Genomic DNA, 10,144 nt, shown 5'->3' with positions numbered 1-10,144 from the left:
TGGGCATGTTTCACAAGCTTCCAACCTCGACCCAAGTGGCAGGGGAGAAACGGACGAGACACACCGGCTGGAAGACGACTCCCTCCCACTTCTCTATAGCCTTCTGTGACGTTATTAATAAGAACTGGGACCACAGAGATCATTGTTGCCACCACCGTTATATATGTGCAACAAATATTGTGCAAAGTTTGGAGTGTGAGGTGTCTATGACAAGGTTATGATTTGCTGGTTATAATTATGCTGGCTATATGCATGTACCATTTTTGTTTTTGAAGTTATGAATATGGGCTGTGTACTTGTATCTCAAATGTATTTGATTTCAAGTACCCTCAGTGTCATCAGCCCGCGACTCCTTCAGGAGTCCATAGCAAAGAGACCCCCCGCACTGTCCTGGACTCCCCGGGAGGTGCTTCCCACCCCAAGCCCAATGGAGCACCAAGGATTAAAGTGGCAGAATCTAGTGTCAGTGGGGTTCAGTGGCTCAGGCCAGAAGCCTGAGCTGGGGACCTGCCCCCATAACACTGTTTGAGGGCCTGGGCCTGAGGTGTTCACAGCCCACTCCTCATCCCTCCCTGAGCCCAGCCTGGCTCCTCACCTGGAGCAAAGCAGAAGCATTCTTCGTACATGCTGCTGTCCAAGTCCCAGAAGCTGCTGCTGTCCCATGGGGGGAAGTGGGTCGAGCTGCTGGGGCTGGGAGAGGGATCCTCCACCTCCTTCCCTGGGAAGGTTAGAAGGTCCTCACTGACCAGGCAGGGCAATGCCTCCTCCTGGAAATCGGGGCTGGGCTCCTGGGGCTGCTGCTGCCCACACAACAAGCCCTGGACCAACCCTGCCTGGTTCTGTTCCTGGGTTGAGTCCTGCCTGCCCAGCTGTATCCTGGCCCAGCTCCATTTTGGCCTGGCCGGTGTCTCTCCCACCTCGGCACCTGCGCCGGTAGCAGGTTTCCTCTTCCAGAAGGCTGGGCACTTCCACCTCCTGGCCCGGCTGGTAGCTCCTTCCCCACCAGTGGGGACGGAGTGGCCGCTCCGCTCCTGGGGAAGATGGCAGCTGCTTCCCTCAGGCTCTGGGGCCACGTGCAGAGCCTTCTTCCTGAACATCCTCAGGAGCCTGGCCATCCTGGAACCGAGCGGGGAGCAGGCGTGAGTCTGGGGTCAAGGCAGCCTCTCCCTAACTAGCCTGTTTGGTCCCTCCCCATCCCTGCCCCACCTAGAGCAGCTCCTCCTCCCCCCACAGGGGTGCAGGGAGTGCAAGCTACACACACTGGCAGGAGTTCATTGCATGATCTGCTCCCCCTCAACGTTCCCCCTCCTCATCCCTGGGGCTGCAAGAATGAGGGAGTCTCGTCCTTTTCGAGCACTGGGGTCAGTCACAAAGACCATCGGTCTCTTTGGACAAGCAGCTCCTTCCTGCCAGCCCAGGACACACTCACTCCCCCCTACACACCCAGCTCAGGCTAGAGAAGGAACAGGACCCAGGAGTCCGCACTTCTCCTGGGAAACCATTCCCCACTTCAACGTCCCTAGGCATAGCAAGGCCAAGACCCCCTAGTTTCCCATTGATTTCCATGCTCAGCAGCTGCCCGGGTCTGGCCCAGCTCAGAGACTCTCAGCCTGGGGAACAGTCTCCCACAAGGGAAGGGCTGGGAGCCCCACTGCTGGGACCTTCTCAAACACACTGGAGACAGCTCTGGAGAAGCCCCTCCCCGGTCTGAGAGTGAGGGGCTTCTGAGGGCTGTTTGAAAATCCAATGTCCTTTGGGAGCTATTTTTTCCCTCTCTTTCTGCCACTCCCCAGACAGACCCAAGGAACCCTAATGCCACTCACTTACTCTGGTGACGGAACGATGGATGGTGGATGTTCAGTGTCATCCCTTGCCCTTCTCCTCACTCTCGAAGCCCAAGACAGGCTGGAGAGGGGAGTGGTGACCTGAGGAGTTACCCTGCCCAGCCAGCAGGCAGGGTGATGACACTGGGTGATCGGCTGGATGGGAAAACAAGAGTCTGTCTTATTGCCAGGGAAAGGAGAAACTTGGCCAGCAGCAGGGGGTGCAGAACATCACCCTAGTGCAAGGGTGACAGTGCCTCTGGGATCCTGAAATCCCAGGACTTTACACACCTTCCTGGAGCCTCCCAACCCCCCTGGGCTGTTGGGACTGTGACCCCCAACCCTACTGATGAGAAACAGGCCTGGGGAGGGGAAGCTACTGGCTCAGGGTCACACCAAGTGTCAAATGTATGGATGGGACCCAGCAGTCCTTCTTTCCAGGACCCTTCACTAACCACTGATGCACACTCCCTTCCACAGCTGGCAATTACAAGCAGGTCCTCATGGCCGCTCTCCCTGCCTTTGAGAGGGAGTGTGCTCGGCTGGAGTCACTGGACCAGGGACTGGGAGTCAGGACTCCTCAGTTCCATTGCTGAGGATTTAATACTTTCCCGCTCTTGGAAACTGCTGGGAGAATACCCCAGCCAAAGCTACTGTGACAGTGCTAAGCAGCATCTGACTATTCAAGGGCGGAGCGCTCTGCCCAGGAAGAGCAGTATTTGGCTCTGGGGTTTCACTTCAGCCCAGTCTAGGGAGAGGGCCCAGCCAGGAAGTTTGGCTCAAGACCAATTCTCCAATTTGTTAAAGGCGTTTTGAATTGCAATCCTGTGATCATTTGCAAATTTTAGAAGCATGTGCTGCAGTCCATTTTCCAAACTAATAATGAAAATATTGAATAGTACCACACCCAGGACTGATCCATGCCGAACCCAACAGGTACACCCTCTCTGTTGGACAGCCAAACATGGAGAAGGGCTCTTAGAGTCTGGAAATTTCCACTACATGAATCTGACAAAGTGGTTATTCACCCACGAAAGCTCATGCTCTAAAACATCTGTTAGTCTATAAGGTGCCACAGGATTCTTTGCTGCTTTTACAGATCCAGACTAACACAGCTACCCCTCAGATTCTTGGAGTCTGGGCTTTCAACCAGCTCTGCACCCACATCACACTCTATGCGTCAAGACTGCATTTCCCTCATTTGCTTGTGAGACTGTCCTACAGGACTGTGTCAAAAGCCTTAGTAACACCGAGCTAGATCCCATCTACTGTCTACCCACCTCCACTAGGCCCGGAACCCTGCCGAAGAAGGAAAGAGGATTGATTTGGAATGATTTGTTCTTGACAAATCCATGCTCACTAGTCCTAAGAACCAAAGCATCCTGTAGGTGATGCTGACACACTAATTGTTTAAGAATGTATTCCAGTATCTCTCCAGCTCTGGAAGTGAGGCTAGCTAGTCTTCAAGTCCCAGGGGTCTCTTTATTCCCCTTTTAAAGATAGGTCCTGTCTTGTTCATGGATGGGAAGATGTTCTTTTTCAGGGATCTCAAACGAGAACTGGGGCATAACACCTGGTTTGTTCAGGCCACAAAAACAGAGGCAGAAACCTCTTCTCTCCTGCTGGCAAAGAACCCCAGGCACCTAAGAGACAGGGGCTCACATCCCTGAATGGGCTTTAAAAAAGGCAGTGGTTAAAAAGTTTGGCCCTGACTATTTCTTGTTTCCACAGATTAGACATTTTAGCAAACTTTAGAATTCCTTGGTGCTAAACACCATGAAACTCCCCTTTCTCCTTCACAGAGGGCTTTAACGCCCCTTATCTCACTCAGGCTCATGACTGCCCAGAGTTCGAGAATTGTCCCTGTTCCCATTGGAGAGATGGGGCGAAGCCTGAGGTCCAGAGAAGGGAAGTGACCTACCCAAGGGCCTACACAGCAAAGCGGTGGCAGAGCCAGAAAGAGAAGCCACCAGTCCTGACTCCTGTTCTAACAAACAGCAACCCCCCCCCCCCCGCCAGAGGCAGGGATAGAGCCCAAGAATAGAGAGAGTGGGGAAATTTCATTGAAACCATTTCTGTCAGAAAATCCCCTTCAGACTAAACCAGTTTGTTTCTCAAAATCAAATCAAGTGAGATGAAAGTTCTTTGCAAAAATATTTTGTTGCAAAACAAAAGCATCTCCTGTTTGTCACACTGTGTTAAATTGTCTCTTTGCACACAAAGAGGAGACACTTAGATCTCAAAAATTAGAAAAGATGCTTCAATCTGAGACAAGTAGTTGCTGCTCTTAATTTCAAAATAAAAAAATACAAAGAAAAAGACTATTTCAGCTATTTTATTATGTCATAATCTGCTCTTAGTAAATGTGATAGGACACCTCATATTGCGCGCTACTTCTAGTGACACTCTTCAATTCATAGATTCATAGACTCTAGGACTGGAAGGGACCTCGAGAGGTCATCGAGTCCAGTCCCCTGCCCTCATGGCAGGATAAAATACTGTCTAGACCATCCCTGATAGACATTTATCAGGGCTCTTGGGTCCTTTTCCCAACTCTGTCAGTGTCCGGCTGTGTGACCTAAGACAAGTCAATTCTGCTTTCTCAACCTTAGCTTCTCCCTCTTTCAAGTAGGGATAATAATGATCCGCTCTTACCTACCTCTCGGTGGGTGGAGGATGAGGATGCATTGCAGACGATACCAAACTGGAGGGATTGCAAATGCTTTGGAGGACAGGGTCAAAATTCAAAATGATCTGGACAAATTGGAGAAATGGTCTGAGATAAACAGGGTGAAGTTCAATAAAGACAAATATAAAGTGCTCTACTCAGGAAGGAACAATCAGTTTCACATATACAGAATGGGAAGAGACTGTCTAGGAAGGAGTATGGCAGAAAGAGATCTAGGGATCATAGTGGACCACAAGCTAAATATGAGTCAACAGTGTGATACTGTTGCAAAAAAAGGTGTGTTGTAAACAAGACAAGAGAAGTCATTCTTCCGCTTCACTCTGCGCTGGTTAGGCCTCAACTGGAGTATTGTGTCCAGTTCTGGGCACAGCATTTCATGAAAGATGTGGAGAAATTGGAGAGGGTCCAGAGAAGAGCAACAAGAATGATTAAAGGTCTTGAGAACATGACCTATGAAGGGAGGCTGAAGGAATTGGGTTTGTTTAGTTTGGAAAAGAGAAGACTGAGAGGGGACATGATAGCAGTTTTCAAGTATCTGAAAGGGTGTCATCAGGAGGAGAGAGAAAACTTGTTCACCTTAGCCTCTAATGATAGAACAAGAAGCAATAGGCTTAAACTGCAGCAAGGAAGATTTAGGTTTGACATTAGGAAAAGTTCCTAACTGTCAGGGTAGTTAGACTCTGGAATAAATTGCCTAGGGAGGTTGTGGAATCTCCATCTCTGGAGATATTTAAGAGTAGGTTAGTGGTTTGTTATTGAAGTGGATGGGTGAGATTCCGTGGCCTGTATTGTGCAGGAGGTCAGACTAGATGATCATAATGATCCCTTCTGACCATATGACGTCTATGAGTCAGGAACAGTCTCCCTGATGAGGCCATAGCATACCTGATGGCTGAGCTTTGTGATTTTGTCCTCACCCACAACCATTTCAGATTTGGGAACAACGTACACCTTCAAGTCAGTGGCACTGCTGTGGGTACCCACATGGCCCCAGAGTATGCCAACATTTCTATGGCTGACTTAGAACAATGCTTCCTCAGCTCTCGTCCCATAGCACCCCTCCTCTACTTGTGCTTGCGCTATGATATGACATCTTCATCATATGGACCCATAGGAAGGAGGTGCTTGAAGAATTCCACTTGGATTTCAACAATTTCCACACCACCATCAATCTCAATCTGGACCAGTCCACACAAGAGATCCACTTCCTCGAAACTACAGTGCAAATAAGTGATGGTCACATAAACACCGCCCTATACCAGAAGCCTACTGACCACTATGCTTACCTACATGCCTCCAGCTTCAGTCCAGGACACATCACACAATCCATTGTCTATAGCCAAGCCCTAATATACAACACCTACAAGTTCTTTATCAAGCATTCTTAAAACTACAATACCCACCTGGGGAAGTGAAGAAACAGATTGACAGAGTGGGATGAGTACCCAGAAGTCACCTACTACAGGACAGGCCCAACAAGGAAAATAACAGGACACCACTGGCCATTATGTACAGCCCCCAGCTAAAACCTCTCAGCACATTATTAATGATATACAACCTATCCTGGGAAAATGATCCCTCACTCTCACAGACCTTGGGAGACAGGCCAGTCCTCACTTACAGACAGCCCCCCAACCTGAAGCAAATACTCACCAGCAACTACACACCACGCCCCAGAAACAGTAACCCAGGAACCAATCCCTGTAACAAATCCTGTTGCCTACTCTGTCCCCATATCTACACTAGCAACACCATCAGAGGATCCAACCACATCAGCTGCACCATCAGGGGCTCATTCATCTACTAATGTGATATATGCCATCATGTGCCACCAATGACCCTCTGCCATGTACATTGGCCAAACTGGACAGTCTCTATATAAAAGAATAAATGGACACAAATTAGACATTAGGAATGGTAACATACAGAAGCCAGTAGGAGAACACTTCAGTCTCCCTGGACATTCAATAAAAGATTTAAAAGTAGCCATCCTTCAATAAAAAAACTTCAAAAAAAGACTTCAAAGAGAAACTGCAGAAGTACAGTTTATTTGCAAGCTTAACACCATTAATTTGGGCTTGAATAGAGACTGGAACTGGTTGGCTCACTAGAAAAGCAATTTCCCCTTTCTTGGTATTCACACTTCCTCATCAATTATTGGGAGTGGACCACATCCACCCTCACTTAATTGGCCTTGTCAACACTGGTTCTCCACTTGTAAGGTAACTCTCTTCTCTTCATGTACCAGTATATTTATGCCTGTATCTGTAATTTTCACTCCATGCATCTGAAGAAGGGGGTTTTTACCCACGAAAGCTTATGCCCAAATAAATCTGTTAGTCTTTAAGGTGCCACCGGACTCCTCATTATCTATATGAAGAAAGAAGCAAATAAAATGAAATAAACCATTCTGTATATAATTAATTCTGTATAAGAATTAATATCGGGCAAGATTCTGTTGTTGTGCAACTCCCATTGCTTTCAGTATACGTTGTTTTTTGCAGGGAGTACCTCCAGAATGATGACTCTGGGCCTTTATTTATGCCTAGAGCCAAACCCACAGCTTTACTGAGGTTGCAAAAATCTTAATATCTGTGTTGGTGTGATAATTTTTGCTCACTACTGTGGTTTCAGGCTTAATCTCATTTCAAAAGCAGAGATGCTAAACTATTATTGTAATATTTCTGATCTAGTTAAAACCCTGATGTACTGTTAATCTTTTAAAAAAAGTTTATTCAAGAGATTTCCAACAACATTTTCCCCCCTCCTCTGCCAAATAGATTTAAATAGATTCTGTCAAGAGTTGGACACACATGCCATCTCTTTTTGGGTGGAGTGTTTTCATGAACCAGTTCCCTGAATGTTTGGAGGAGTGCTCTTCATTGCCGCCACTTGTGAAACATAGTGTTAGAGCTCTTCAGTCTCTGTGATGAACCACTGGAACTTCATATCTCTGTCCTGGTACATCATGACATTGAAAAGGATTCCAAAAGGGAACCCGAAGAAGAAAAGTCAAAATTCAGAATAATCCCCATGTTATTAATTAAATGAAAGGTAATGATCTCAGAACAATAATAATATGTAGATCTTATATAGTTGTTTGTACAAAGAAGATCAGTCTCATTATCCCCATTTTGCAGATAAAGAAACTTAGTCCCAGGCTAGTGTTCTGTCCATGAGGCAATACTGTCTCCCTACACCACAATAGTATGCAGTTCGTTCAAATTAACAGATTTAATATAAACAGATTGTAGGATAGAAAAGGGTTTAGTTAGCTTAATTTAATGAAAGAAAAACAACAATCCTGCTTTATAGTTTGTGTATAAAGTGCAGGTTTTGTTAGCAGTTGTGGGAAGGCCTTGAAATAATACAGCTTAATTGGAAAAGCTAGACCTGAAAGGTAACTGATAAGACAGAAAGAAGGAGAAGCCCCATTTAACAGAGACGGTTAATAATAATAAAGGATTGTGCATGTTGAACCAGCAACAACCCCAAAATGACCAATTGATCATGTACCTCAGAATTTTCAAACTGGAAAACAGCAAAAGTAATAAGAAAAGATATGCATATTTACCATACACTCGAGAAATAACCGTACAGTTATTGAAATGCCTTCACTCTGATTGGCTAACAGACATCACTAGCCAGTGTATTATGAATACTGAGAAATAACAATATCATAATTCTATAAATTGGAGACCCTATGTACTATATTCTTATATGTGATAACTTTTTGAAAATACTTCAACATTGTATGTAGAAGGGATGGAAGGGAAAGGTGAGTGTAGAATTATTAGGTAACTATAATTTTCCAAAAAGAAAATTCCTCCTATTAAATCCTTTCTGATATGGATCTCTGGCTGATCCTGAAACTGTTTCCAGTCCTACACTAATGGAGAGGCTGATTGCTATGATGTGTAACATTGGCGGTGGAAATTAAGGGGCGGGGGGTGAGGGAAGAAATGTGGAAAGACCAGAGAGCTAACCGGGAAAAAACAACCCTGACACTGTTTTTAATACTTAGGACATGTCTCTTCTAATTATCCACTTTCAAGAGTCAAAATGTTCACCTAAGTGGTTTCCTCGGTTATTGTTCAGCTGTTTAAAAAGTCAAAGACAAACACATTTGGGGATTATAACAGGATTTTATTTTCTATTATATGAAAATTGGCATGATATAAATTAACTGTTATTGCACCCATGAGACAAAAGTTTTACACCAATTTATACCATTTATACCCAGGGTTCTGTATAAAACAGCTCCTCAAAATGTGTAAAAAGGTTTTTGACAACTTGTTCTTGCAGGGTTTTTTTTTAAGAGTTGTTTCTATTTTTCTTTTGCTGATATTTCTTTATACGCAGGAAGCCAGGATTTTGTGAAAGTACAGAACTATAAGGAAGTGTGAATGAATAATCCCAAGGGTGAGGAAGCCAGGCAGTGAAGCGAGTGAATGTGTGACTATGAGCGAACAGCAGCAACACCTAGTGGCTAGCAACTCATTACTAAGTAAAGTGATTATAGACACAATTTGGAATTTATTTTTAACTGGAAAACTGAGGGTGGAGAATTAGGGGAAATGCATGCTTTTGGGTAGAAATGGCATAGCCTAGGGATTCAAGCACAGTTTCTAGCACATTGTGGCTAGCAGGAGTAGTCCACAGTTTGTCAGAGAATTAATGCACTGTGACATGTACCAGGAGGGCCGAGTGGTTAAGGCGTTGGACTTAAGATCCACTAGACACATGTCTATGTGGGTTCAAACCCCACTCCTGGTAGCTCCTGTTTTGGAAACAGATAGCTCAGTGGTTTGAGCATTGGTCTGCTAAACAGAGGGTTGGGAGTTCAGTCCTTAAGGAGGGCCATTTAGGGAACTGGGGTGTAAAGATCTGTCTGGGGATTGGTCCTACTTTGAGCAAGGGGTTGGACTAGATGACCTTCTGAGGTCCCTTCTACCCCTGATATTCTATAAAATATCATATTCACATGAGAAATGAACAAGGATTGAAGAGTCCAAGTAACTTGCATACTTACCAGTATCTCTGAAATACCCATGAGTAAACAGGTAACCCATAGTCTGATTTCCCTGTGATTCCATGAACATGGAGGGAGGAGAGCACAACCTTTCGGGGCCCTGTTCTTCCTTGCCGCAGGATCCCACAGGATTCCATCTGCTAGGATTACTGGATTGAGTACCTACAGGGATCCCTTTTCTATGATAATCAGCTGGAGTCCCTTAATACAACTTGAAGCTGTCTTAATTTGCCCTGGTCTCCTCTGCAGCTGGTACTGAGTACTGAATCCACAGGATGATTGAGGAAATGACAGTGTTACCCTGAAAACTGGGTATGGCTACCCCTAGAATAACCTGCCTATCGCTCCCTTATTCTGTCCCTCCCGAGGTATGGGTTTCCAGGGCAGGTAAGAAAACACTAAAGGAAATGGTAGTAACCATCTGACAAAATGATTGACATAGGCAGTGTTATTTTTCCAAAAACAAAGTATCTTTTATTAATGTGACTAATAATCCTGACTACAATGTATTCTAAGAATAAAAATCATACACAGGTCCCTTACTGCAAGTTAAAGAGCATTTAAACTGCAGTAGTAGACAGTCTAAATTATTCTAAATGA

At 45.4% G+C, this 10,144-nt stretch overlaps 1 non-coding gene across 1 annotated transcript; it reads left to right on the top strand.

Moving 5' to 3' along the window:
- The first annotated feature begins 9,205 nt into the window (after positions 1-9,205).
- On the top strand, positions 9,206-9,288 carry TRNAL-UAA (transfer RNA leucine (anticodon UAA)). Its single transcript has one exon. It is a non-coding gene; the product is annotated as a tRNA-Leu (tRNA).
- The last annotated feature ends 856 nt before the right edge of the window (positions 9,289-10,144 follow it).

This window comes from Gopherus flavomarginatus, chromosome 20 (assembly GCF_025201925.1).
Source record: "Gopherus flavomarginatus isolate rGopFla2 chromosome 20, rGopFla2.mat.asm, whole genome shotgun sequence".
In the NCBI taxonomy this organism is placed as follows: domain Eukaryota; kingdom Metazoa; phylum Chordata; order Testudines; family Testudinidae; genus Gopherus; species Gopherus flavomarginatus.
Note: the sequence above shows the minus strand (reverse complement) of the source record. Positions and strands in the feature narration are given on the sequence as shown.